We start from the raw sequence: 13,637 nt of genomic DNA on the forward strand, positions 1-13,637 counted from the left end.
AACTAGAATAAACCCGTATAAGCTATATGCTCCGGACTTCGGAGCTTGTCGCTAGAATAAACCCGTATAAGTGTACCACTTAGAGAAAAAAGAATTTATCACGGTTATAGATATTACTCCTTTCTTTTCTAAATAACTGACAAATTTTTCTTTTTCAGCTATTTCTAAATAATTGACACATTACTAAAAACGACAATGACTCACTAATATTTAATTATTATTCTATCTTATATAATGGCCCACCACTTTTAAAATTGGTATTAAAATAAGGATAGTGTTATACATAGTCCTTAGGGTTACAAATAAGCATTTAATATCATTCCTTTTTTGTATAAGTTTAGAAATGCATGACAAAATCACGCGCAAATCAGTATAACTAATGAATATATTTCATTAATACTTTCATCTTTTAGCTTCTTATACATAATCCTTAGAGCTACATATAGCATTTTCCTTAAAATAATAATCATCCCCCACTCAAACATCCTTCTAACTTTTTCATACTAAGCATGCCCTCTTTTTATGAATAACATAATATTCCATTAACTTCACTTTATAATAAACAATTCAATAAATGTATTCAACTCAAACATTACTTAAACTTTGTGCCCATTTCAACGTGTCAATTAATAGGAAATGGAGGAAGTATTAAAGCTAATCAAAAAAAAAAAAAAGAGTTTATACTTTTGACACGGAGAAAGCAAATAATATTGTTGAAACAAAAGCGTGAATTTTGTGAAAATCACAAAGTCCCACATTGGTGGGAAATGAGTGTCACTCCCTTTATATTGAAGTATGTGGTAATGTGGTATACTTGGGTGTGGCCCAAGGGCTACCCACATTTTGTGGAGAGGGAGGACATGCCTACCGAACCAACCTAACACGCGCGCGCGTCGAGCCGAGCCGGGTTGGGTCGGATGATTAAAAAGAGAATTATTTTTTTAGAATAAGGCTTAATTACATAATTAGTGCCTTGATTTATGCTAACCATTTTAAATCCCATTATTTGTGTTAATTAGTTTTTGACTATTTTGAAAAAATTGATATTATGCTCGTTTTCCTAACATTTTGGGCATAATTCGTGCTTAATCTACCGTTATGCAATCAATGGTCTTTAAAAAAAGGTTTTCTGCCCTTAGCTATAAAAACTGACCGTGTTAAGCATTTCATATACAGAAAAATAATCTCCTCTCTTCTCTAAATAAAATAATCAATTCAAGCAGTTCCTAATATTCTTTGGTGTTTTGTTCGCCTGGTGGTTCTGTGCAAATCCACCGGTATATTAAATTCGAGAGACTGTTTTATCTTGGGGGACATCCGGTGGTGTACGATTTGCTTACACATTCTAAGGATAGTACCGTGAATGTTCTAATGAGAGCGACATAGTCCGCAACTCAGTCTAATTCCCGATAACATTATTCTTGTTCTTCGTTTTTTTGCAGTTTCGTTTATAACAAATATTAATACGATCAATTATTTTTTTTAATTTTAAGTTTAGATTTTGTGGATTTTACTTTGGGATCCAAGTTATTGCCAAGTCCAAGAGTGTTTTTTCGTTTATAGATTAGTTGTATCTTGTATGTCACCCATTATTAGTCTAGCTATATATATCAAGGTGAGTTTTGACCAATGCTAGATCTAGTGGGGCTTCGAGTACGAGTAAAGAGAAACATGATTTGTAACATTGCCTGAAATATAAATTTTGTTTTACTACATTTGTCCTATAATTAAGTGTATGACGTTGCTGGTAAAATAAAACAAACGAAGTAATCCTTTAAACAATTCGTTCATTTAGAAGGGTGAAACTTTCCACTAGTCAAAGTAATAGAGAAAATAATTAAAACACAAAAGGAAAGCCAATTGAAAGAGGTCTTACTTTTTAATCTTTGATTAAATCAATTCCAACAATAAGCCAATCAAACAATCATATTAGCAACGTGTGTCTAAAGTTAACCCAAATTTGATCAAAATTATAGTAAAAAAATAAATAATAATAAAAAAAAAAACCTAGCATGATGGATTACTTCTTCAAATTTAGAACATACACTTTATTTGATGACATTAAATATAAAATTTAAATAAAATCTACCACGTATAAATTCATAGTTGTATGATTTACCAACAAAAGGAAAACAATTGATGCGATATGTTTGCTTCCGTAATCAAGATATCTCCAATCATTTGTGCTTTCATCTGTTCATCATTATGATGCCGCCACATTTCTAAAGGAGATCAAAGTATTAAATATTAGTGACGTAAATTATTTCACTATCAAAAGTTCCAACGTCCAAATATCTTGATAATTAAATTATTGTATGTACGTATGTCAATTGCATGATGAAATTATATGTTCCTCATGATAGTGTAACGTAAGTAGCTTGCCACCTGTGTTACTTTTGATTTATTTAAATCTACGTACACTTATTGAGTGTTAGATTGCTAGGTTATAATTTTGGAAAGGTAACATGTAGGTCCTAGTTTGAGGGATCCTTGATCAGTGGCGGAGCCAGGATTTTCAACTTGGGGGGACAAAATCGTACACTGAATCTTCCTCTAATGGTACATTACTATTACTTGAACCAGCCATTTCGATACCATTTTCTTGACTTTGAGGGGAGCTTAATGAAGGTGAGTTATTAGACTCATTTTCATTGAGTTTCGGTCAAATCGTCCGCAGGTACATAAACTGCTTGAATCGAAGTTATGGAACCTTCTTTTGTAGAAGTAATTCTTTCCTGTAACGTACCCATTTCGGTACTAAGGGTAGGTTTATAGCCTACAGCGGAAGGCATTCTACCTTTAAACAAGAATTGTCGAAGATCGGGTTGTTTAGTTGCCTTGGATTTGTTTGAATTTGGTGAATCTTTTGACATTACCTAATTCAATTGAAAATTATATATCAATTTCCACAACCACATCATTACATAATAACAAAACCTAAGATTCTAATTTCTAAATTTCTAATTCAACTATACATTTCAATAATTTAAATTCACAAAAACAGGGGAAAAAAATAATAAACTATAAAACAAATTTTCAATACCAATAATTCAAAGACTAAACATTTCAATTTTCAATAAGTTCAAAACTTCAATACCCACAAATCAACAAATGACAAATCCACAATAATTCTCAATCGAAATTAAACAAGTAATAAGTTGATATATACAACACTTTCATCAATTAAACAAGTAATAAGTTGAAATTCGTCTTCAATACCCACAAATGACAAATCGTCAAATCCACAATAATTCTCAATCGAAATTAAACAAGATTAACAAGTAATAAGTTGATATATACAATAATTTCATCAATTAAACAAGTAATAAGTTGAAATTCAGATTTACATACCTCCATTGATTTGGGTGAATTGGGTTTAGCAAAGACCGGAAGACCGAAGACAGCAAGACACCCGACACCGACACCGCACACCGGCGACACGAACTGTCGTCTGTCGAACTCCAAATCGCGAACTGGTGATTTGGGTGAACAAAACCGGCGACGGGAGCAGGGGCGGAGACAATTAAGGGCGGAAGACCGAAGACAGCAAGACACCCGACACCGCCACTGGATGGGAGAAGACGCGAACGAACCGACAAACGGACGAAGTGCCGCTGACAAGCCTGACTGACTGAGAACTCCAAGTCTCCAACTTTCGAACTTCGAAGAGAGAGAAATTGAGAATTGAGAAAGTTGGGGTTTAATTTTGCAATTTCTTTTCTTCTTCTTTCTGTCTCAGCGTGTTTCTTTCAGTTTTTTTTTTAATTATTTTTTCTTTTTTTTTTTTTTTTGAAAATGGGGGGACAAGTGTCCCCACATGTCCCTTAATTGGCTCCGCCCCTGTCCTTGATAGTATACATGACTTTTGGGAATCCTTCGTACAATGCACCATTGGTTTGGATGGGTTAACCGAGCCCCATAAGTGTGAATGGAGAAAGAGACGAGGTGGATTTAGGTCATCGCACGTTGGCAATTTGTATTGAACACTTCTAGATAATTGAAGATGTGCAGCCGTTGTAGATTTGTGGCCGACGTCAGGCACTAGGTCATGTCGGCGTGGGTATGTAATGGTTGGTATTTGTAGAGAGAAATTGAGAGATTACAAGATTTGGCAGTGACAGGAAAAAATATAGGTATGGTACATGAGATCGAGCGAGGGCATATTAGGGTAAAGATGACTTTTTGATCCTTAATTTTATGAGAAAAAACAACTTTAATTTGTACACTTGTGCTAGACGGTATCTTAGCTAATTAGAGTATTCTTGTGGCCTAATGAGGGTTGACAAACAAGTCATTTGAATTACATTTTGTGATGAGTTATTCAAATTGGATTTGGTCATGTTAGGTTATTATATTATGTAGGATTAGGGATGTAAATAAATGGTCTGAGTTGAGCTGAATCCAGCTAAGTTTTAGTTTGTTCGATCTTAGCCTGATAAGCATTTTTATTGTTTAATCTATTTTGATCTTTTAAAAAACTTGTTCAAGCTTAGCTTATAAAGAGTTTGGCTTGTTTCGAATTTTGAACAAGCTCGTTTGCATTCAAAACCTAAGCTCAAGCTCAAAAGAGCATAAATTGGGCTTGATTAAAAAAACAAGCCTTAATTTATCTTTTAAAAATGATTTCTTTTAAGTTTCTATGCATCGATTTTTTTACTTGTATATAAGATTCTTTTCAGTCTTTTAATAGAAAAAAGTAATGCTGAAGTTTTCATGCCTATAATTGATGAAATAATTAATTTGTAATATTATAAACGCATACGAATAAAAGATATATAAAGATAATCAAGTAGCTTAAAATATAGATATTTGTTAGAGCTTGAATGAGTTTGATCGAGTTATATATAATTAGTCATGACTCATGAGCAAACTCATAAACAAATTTAGACGAGTAGTTCATAAAAATTATAGAGTTAGATTTGTAGTTCGTTGTCAGAGCTTTGCTAATTTATTTCACAAGTTTAATATTTTTATTCAAGCTTGTTCATCAACTTAACAAATGAGATTTGACCAAGCTTAATTAAATGTTTTCATGAATAGTTCATGAACATATTAACTCATTTACACCCCTATATAAATTATATATTTTGACATAAACTACGTATGTATACGTGTTTCATTATGTCCATTAATTGCAAAAAATGTAGAGCCAATAATATATTGATTAATCTCAAGTGGGTAATAGTTTAATTGGATACAAGCAACCCACTTGAAATAAATCCCTCTGTACATAATTACTCCCTCTGTACGTGCCTATTTTTTTTAGCCTCAATTAACTTTTCACGGTCTTTAATATGCATCATATATGTATATATCTTTATTTTATACGTCTAAAAATTATTAAAAACTTGATATTATTAAAATATGTTATGAGAAAAATCCAACAAGATTCTACATAACTAATATATTATCTCTTATACATTTACTAGAATTTATGGTCAAGTTTTCTTTATATTTGATCCAAGGGTTGACAAAGTACAAAAAAGTAGGGACGGATGAAATTTGTTACGATTGGAATGTACAATTATTTAGCTGTCATGCCTTTTTTTTTATATGCTTATAGTCTTATACTTTCTCTGTTTTTTTATTTGATCTGTTTCTTTTATCACGCTTGTCAATATAAAAATTTAACGATTAATAACTTTAATTCTCCATAAGTAAAAATTATAAAGCTATATATTATGATAGTACTTATTGAGACGAGTTCAAAAACATTTCACTTAAATATGTTTTTCCCTACATATTATTCACAAAAGATGATTAAAGGAGGGGTGATAAATAATATAAAAGTCAAAACGACTCAAATAAAAAAGAACGGAGAAAGTACAACAAAAACTATTGCAAACTGTACATACTAGTAGTTCGCTAAAAAAACTCAAAAGAGCCTTACTAAGTTACTAGCTCGGTAGCTCCTTTGTCATGCCTTTCAACTTACAATAAACCCGCGTTTTTAATGGGGGAAAAGCAATTTTTATAAATTAATGTTTTAAATAAACTTTGTTTTTGTATATGTCATTTTTTATACTCCGTAGTTTATATAATATACGTTGGTTTGAAAAACAAATTCCACACATAATGTCCATGTATGATTGTTATGAAGTCTTTATATTTCACTTTGAGTCTTAAAAGCCGCAAATTGATTAATTTGACATTGTTGGAATTTATATTAGGGTAATGTTATATGTAGTTTTTAGAGTTATGAATAAATATTTAATATATTTCTTTATTGGTATTAATTTAAGAATGTATGACAAAATCACGCGCAAATCAGGGTAATTAATGTTATATTTTCATTTTTTTTCTTTTCATTTTTAGCTCCTTATATATAGCCCTTTCTTTTCATTTTTAGCTCCTTATATGTAGCCCTAAGGGCTATGTATAGCTTTTTCTTTTATATTATAAGAGCTTATATTATGTTATCTTAACACTTTTAACTTATCTAATATATTATTTTGCCAGAATTTGACACAAATTATTTGAAAAAAAAAATGAAATTGTATCTAATTCTTATAAAAAAAAAAAGCTTATATTGTGCGTATGTATTTTGATTTTTTTTTTTCTCTCCCAACTTTTTTTTAAATTTATTATATTAAATTTTTAATATGTATAGTAAAATAAGCTAAGTAAAAATAAAATGGAACAAACAGGCCCTTAATAGGGTTATATTCTTAAAAGTTGTTATATTACCAGTTAACATACCTACCATACACAATGCTCAATACACTTTCCTTTCTGATCTCTAAAACTTATTTATATAAGATGTTTCTTTTATTAATGAAATCTCTTTTCTTCTCGTAAAAAAAAAAGGTGTTTTATTGCAATTTTTTTTTTTAATCTTAGCATTATGTAAGGAAATTTGTTGAAAGAATTCACTAATATTTTTTTTTAATTATTTTTTTTATATATGTTTATTTAAAAAAAAATTGAAAAATAGTATAATTGAAGATTCCTAAATTTTAGGGTTATCTAGGTTTGGGGCCTCATGATTGATGGCCACACTAAACTTTTAGCTAGGAACAAAAGACCATGGACACTTGTGAATACATGAGATGAATCACCTACTGTTTACAAATTTTTAAAAATATTTTCTAAATTTAGGTTGGTCCAATAATGTGATATACTTGTATTTAATAGCTACGGCTTTGTAGCAATATCTCACCCACCATTCTAGGAAGTAGGAACATCAATCATTGTTCAAAAAATAAACTAACGACAACTGTAGCACCTGTTTGGTAACAATCAAATTGGTTAAAAAAAAAAATGGAAATAAAAAAGAATAAATAAATAAATATAAGTTTGATAGGAGTAAGGAAAATATAAAATTGAATGTTGAATGCGTTTTGGTAGGTCATTGATGTGGTTTAAAAAGGCACCATAAGGAATAGGGGTGGGCAAAATATCAGGGTATTGAATTGAAATCGAAATCTGTAGAAGAGATTTCAGTTTCGGGTAGTTAAAGGGAGAACCTATTGTAATAGTTTCCGGTTCAAGTTCTCAATTTTCTGGAACCAGAACCTATAATGTACCCTATAACCTGATAAAAGTATCACTTAAATTCATATTATACACCAATTCTAACCTATTTTTTAATTAATAAATATCAAAATTACAATTATAAATATATGTATTGAATTTGCTTAACAATCACTATTAGTTTGTTTTATTTTCAAGTTATAAACATTATAAATTAGTGACCTGCTAGTTTTTTTTTTTTTTTTTTTATAATCAATTCAGCAAAAAATTATTAAGTATATTACATGACAGGGTACCCTGAATCGGAACCGAAATCCGGTTCCTAATTTCTAAGAACCTGTTCAACAGGTTTCAGTTTCAGTTCCCAATTTGAGGTACCTGTTGCAGCAGGTTTCGATTCTGGTTCCAGGAATTTTAATAGGGAACCTTGTTATGCTCACCCCTAACAAAGTATATAATGAGATTTCTCCAATTAAACTGAGGCCTTATTCACTTTACAGGTTCCGGTTCCAGTTCCTTATTTCCACGAACCTGCTCAACAGGTTTTGGTTTCGATTCCCAATTTAAGGAACCTATTGCAGCAGGTTCCGGTTATGGTTCCAGAAATTTTAACAGGATACCCTGTTATGCTCACCCCTAATAACGAAGTATATAATGAGATTTCTCCAATTAAACTAAGGCCTTATTCGCTTTGGTGAAACTTAATTTGGTTTAATTAAATTATATTTGTTGAATCTAAATTATTTTTACTGACTAAATTTTTTTTTTTTCGAATTACTATTATAATATATGTTCTTTTAAATAATTGAATTTTATTAAGCAGTTAAATATTATTTCAACTAAACTTAACTTGTTTCTGCTAAACTTAAATAATTTTATTTTCTAAACTTATTTATGTTGAATATAACTTTTGATTATCAAAAACTATTAATTTAAGGTAAAGAGAACTAAGATTAATGTTTCGGGGTTTTTTGATGTGTCCTGCGGGAGAGTTACGATTCCAAGAATGCCCTTCGACGCCTGTGCCTGCAAAATCACGAAGACTCCTGGGGGTAGGAGCTCCGCCTCCGACGATCAAGTTAGTAAAGATACGGGAGGTAGAATGCACGTAATGTGGAAGTTACTTCTCGCGTAATGGGAGAATTCCGCAATTAATATTGCTCGGGGTAAGTGTGTTTCTTTTTGAGGAGTATTCAATGTGATCAACAAATGTTCCCGCCCCCATTAATGAGGGTCCTTCCACTATTTATAGTGGGGAAGGGATGGTTCCCCTTTTAGGGTTTAGAGGACACGTGTCAGCAGAGGATTGGAGCCCTGCTGACCAACGGCTGGATGCCACGTGTCACTAGGCCATTGGGCCACGTGTTTAGGGTATTTTTACCCCAAACATTTGCCCCTCACTGGTGCTGACGTGGCAGGGTGCCACGTGGCCCCGGTGAAAGGTTTTTTTTTTTTTTTTTTTTTTTTTTTTTTTTTTTTCAGATTCCTTTTGAAGGATGGAAAAGCAGAAGGCGAAGAGTCACGACTTTTCACCTTCTGGGACAAATTCTATAAATAGGAGAAGATGTCCCCCGAGCTCTCATTTACAAACTTTGCCAAATTTCTAAAGATTTGAGAGCAGCCGACAATTTGAGAGTTGAGAGCATTCGGAGTTGAGATTCGTTGAGAGCAACCGGTCTGCAGACCGTCTGGGTCGTTGCAAGCTAGCCAAAGATTTTCGAGAGGGTAATCAGAGAAACCCAGCCGGATTTTGAACCGCCTGCGTCTTCGCAAGCATCCCAGAGATTTTCCAGATTTTCTTCTAGGTACCGTCTCTATTCTTTCTAGCTTTTTCATGTATTTCCGTTTGAGTCTTTTACTCGCATTTTTGTTCATTGGTCCCATAAGTAGATGGACCCCTTATACCCATACCCGGAACCTAGCTGTGAACTCAGCCGGTTTATTAGTACGGCTGAGTCTAGAACTGGGTCTGCCGCCTCTGTTCTTTGGGACAACCCTTTTTCAACACCTATATCGACCGACTCTGTGTCTGTGCAGGACACAATGGCCAGAATCCGGTCTACTGCCAGAGATCCCAACTACAGAAGTGGGAGCTCAGATGAGCAGCCGCCTGAGGTCCCAGCTTCAGGCGGTAAAATAGAGCATGGAGAGGTAGAGCAGAGAGGCTCACCCGGGGGCGCTCCTAGCACCCCGGGTGATAGCATTTTAAACGAAGAGAGTGCTCCCCTCCAGGAGACCAGAGAGCAGGTAGGCTCTGATAAGGAGGTCTCCAACTCCCCAGCCGGCTCTGATGCCGGTCACGTTCAAAGTAGCAGTAGCAGCTACTTAACCGAATCTGAGGATAACGAGGAGGCGGAGAGGCCTTCTTGGGATAATAGGAACGATCCTCTCATGATCGCCGTCTCCTCCAAGGACCGCGAGCTCATGCGGGCTGCGCTGCCAGATTTTATCAAACGGCGGCCGCTGGGGGGTGACTATACAATAAAGGTCCCGGATGCTCAGGGAACAATATGGTGGGAGGATGGACAACCGAACGCGAACGCTTGGTTCGGGTGCTACGAGGCGGCCTTCGTGGCCGGAGTCCGCTTCCCTCTCCACGACACAATAAGAGCCATACTTAGGGGGTATGGCCTAGGTCTCTGGCAATTAACCCCCAACTCATGGGTGAATATTTTAGGGTATATCGCCGCCTGCGAGATGCAGGGCCTCAACCCCGGCTGGGAGGCGTTTGCCCACATGCATTACTTGAGTAGGAGCCCAGGCGGCTGGAGAGCCTGGTATACCTTGACCACCCAGCCCAAATACCTTATGACCTTGGACAAGCCATCCAAATGGTCGGACTGGAAGCACCGGTTCTACTTGGTTAAGGCCCCAACTACGGCAGAGAACAGAGAATTCCGGATCTACAACCGGAAACCAGAACTCTTGGGGACCAAGTGCTGCCTGCCCCCTGTCCCGGAGGATGATAGAGAGACCATCCTTGACTCCGGGTTTTTTGAGTTAGTTCCTGACACCCTCTCATCCGGAGAGATAGTAAGGGTACCTAGAAACTGGGTGCCCAAACATGAATTTTTTAGGGACGAATGCTTCTTGTCCGCTTGTGGTCTAAGCAGCATGTTTGAAAAACGTATGTATTCGGAACTCAGCCGGTTTCTTTCGAACCGGATGCTTTTATTTCCTTGCTTATTTATTATTCTAACCGTGTGCCTTCCTCTGCAGAAGAAGCCAAGAGAATGCTGCCCACCGAGAAGACACCGGCTAGGTCGGCTGCCGACATCCGGAAAGCCAATCTCGAGAAAAAACTTGCTGCCCAGGCGGCGAAGAAGGTATAACCGTCTGATCCTTCTCGTTTATGTCAATCCTTTTATCCCATAACTTATATTTTTCTCGTTTACAGGACGGGAAGCAGATGCCCCGGTCCCTTCAAAAACAGGTCAGGCCTCCGCCGACCCAACAAGAGTCTGCATCCAAGGTGCAGAAGACAGCCGACCGGCAAACTACCGGCGGCAAATCAATAAGGGTCCCAGACGGGCCTGGATCTGCGGATGTGCTTTCTGCCATCCCATTGAGGACCGCACCCGGTCCCTCTGAAGGCCGTTCGGGCCGCCAAGGTAACTTCGACCTTACACTGCTTGATCTGCCCATGCGGGTCAAGTCTTATTCACAGTCTCGATCGCAGCCGGGGGATTCTCCAATCAGCCGGCAATCTATAGGCAGAGCATATGCGAGTTTCTCACCGTCTGTTTCTGGTGCAGATAATTCTCCCCGCTGGCCGGACGGGGCACAATATGCCCGGGCCATGTTGAAAGCCGTCCCCAGGGACGAGAAGGAGGCGATCCCTGGGATCAATTCCTTTAATGCCGACCGGGTGCTGGTCGACCTGGCCGACGTATGCTCCAACAACCATGCGGTAATTTTCTTGACGTGCATTTTTAAGTATGCAGAATTAACCGGCTGTATTTTTACAGGCTATGCTGCGCGTAGAGGGGCTCAAACGAGCTTATACCCGCAAGTCTGAGGAGGTAAGGAGAAGCAAACGGGCTGTTGATGACGCCCATAATGTTGATGACTACTCTTTGTACATGCATGGCTTAGAATCTAAATCTATACGCATGGAACAGGCGGAGAAGACCAAAGCCCTCCAACAGCAGATTGATCAGCTGAAAAACCAAGTTGACCAACTGCAAGCGTCCCTGGATGATGCCAATAAAAAGTTGGAGAACAGACTGAGCCCCTCGAACGGCTGAGCAAGGCGGAGACTGAAAATGGCCGCCTTGCCAAAGAGAATGAGCGCCTGCGCAAAGAGGCGGCTGCTGCCAATGAGAACTTCAAGGCCACCTTGGAGTCGGAGCAGGAGAGGCTCATTGAAGAGAATGAGCATGACTGTGCAAACCGGATGCAACGGGCGTTTTCCCTCATCCACCCAGAGGCGGACTTCACCGTCTGGGAACTCGCCTTCAAATATTCTGATCTTGCCATTCTGGCCGAGGAGGCGAATGAGCCGGGGCCCGGACCCTATGACGCTTGGGTTAGAGAGGAGATTGCGCGACGGCAGGCGGAGGCTGCTGAAGAGGAAGAAGTCGTTCCTGAAGCCGACGCAGCCGCTCACCCTGATCCAACCCAGAACCAACCGGAATAGGACCGGCTCACTGTTCGCTTGGAGTAGCAACTACTTCCCGGCCTGCGAGCCTAGCATTATCTTGTAATAGCGCCGGATAAGATGGGCTAAGCTGTAATAATTTTTATTTTGAATATAAACATTTTCACCGGCTGATCCGGCTTTTGAATGCTTTTTATGTTTCTGCACTCCAATATTAGAATTCTTGTTATTTTTTATACATATTTCTGCGAGGATAACCAAAAGAACCCCGCCGGTAACACTACCGCTTGGGTCTGCGCAAACAGCAAAGAAATTTGCAAAGGTAGCCAAGAAGACCCCACCGGTAACACTGCCGTCTGGGTCTTCACAAACTAGGCGAAGAAATTTGCAAGGGTTGCCAAGAAGACCCCACCGGTAACACTGCCGTCTGGGTCTTCGCAAACTAGGCGAAGAAATTTGCAAGGGCTGCCAAGAAGACCCCACCGGTAACACTGCCGTCTGGGTCTTCGCAAACTAGGCGAAGAAATTTGCAAGGGCTGCCAAGAAGACCCCACCGGTAACACTGCCGTCTGGGTCTTCGCAAACTAGGCGAAGAAATTTGCAAGGGCTGCCAAGAAGACCCCACCGGTAACACTGCCGTCTGGGTCTTCGCAAACTAGGCGAAGAAATTTGCAAGGGCTGCCAAGAAGACCCCACCGGTAACACTGCCGTCTGGGTCTTCGCAAACTAGGCGAAGAAATTTGCAAGGGCTGCCAAGAAGACCCCACCGGTAACACTGCCGTCTGGGTCTTCGCAAACTAGGCGAAGAAATTTGCAAGGGCTGCCAAGAAGACCCCACCGGTAACACTGTCGTCTGGGTCTTCGCAAACTAGGCGAAGAAATTTCGACCCAAAACCAAACCGGATGGCGTCTGGGTAATTGCCCCTGGATAGCGGTCTGGGTCTTTGCAAGCCAGGCGACTATCCATATGATATAGCTCGAATATACACTAAGTGCCAACATTAGATTCGGGAGCCAGTCGGTTTATACTGAATTACCGGTCGGGACTTCGCAAAAGAATCACGCCAGATTAGGATGTCCATTCACCGGTTGGGCTTTTGCAAGCATACCCCTGAATGAATTATGGCCTAGACCAAATGTTTAGGCCTGCTTTTAGAGAGTCAGGCGGCGGTACTGAGTACCGGCTGTCCTTCCAAAAAGTGAGCCGGCTGCAAGTTTGGGGTTGCTAGCCTGCCTTTTTTGGTGCGAAGGATCGTCAGGCGGATTTGACCGCCTGTGTGATCGCTTAGAACAATTTACCACCCAAATGGGAGATGTTCTCTTCGATGAATTCACCCGTAGGGGTGTCACCGGATGATTTTAGGCCTGCTCTTAGAGAGTCAGGCGGATTTGTCCAAAAAGTGAGCCGGCTGCAAGTTTGGGGTTGCTAGCCTGCCCTTTTTTGGTGCGTAGGATCGTCAGGCGGATTTGTCCGCCTGTGTGATCGCTTAGAACAATTTACCACCCAAATGGGAGATGTTCTCTTCGATGAATTCACCCGTATGGGTGTCACCGGATGAAAAAA

This window comes from Chenopodium quinoa, unplaced genomic scaffold (assembly GCF_001683475.1).
Source record: "Chenopodium quinoa cultivar QQ74 unplaced genomic scaffold, ASM168347v1, whole genome shotgun sequence".
In the NCBI taxonomy this organism is placed as follows: Eukaryota; Viridiplantae; Streptophyta; class Magnoliopsida; order Caryophyllales; family Amaranthaceae; genus Chenopodium; species Chenopodium quinoa.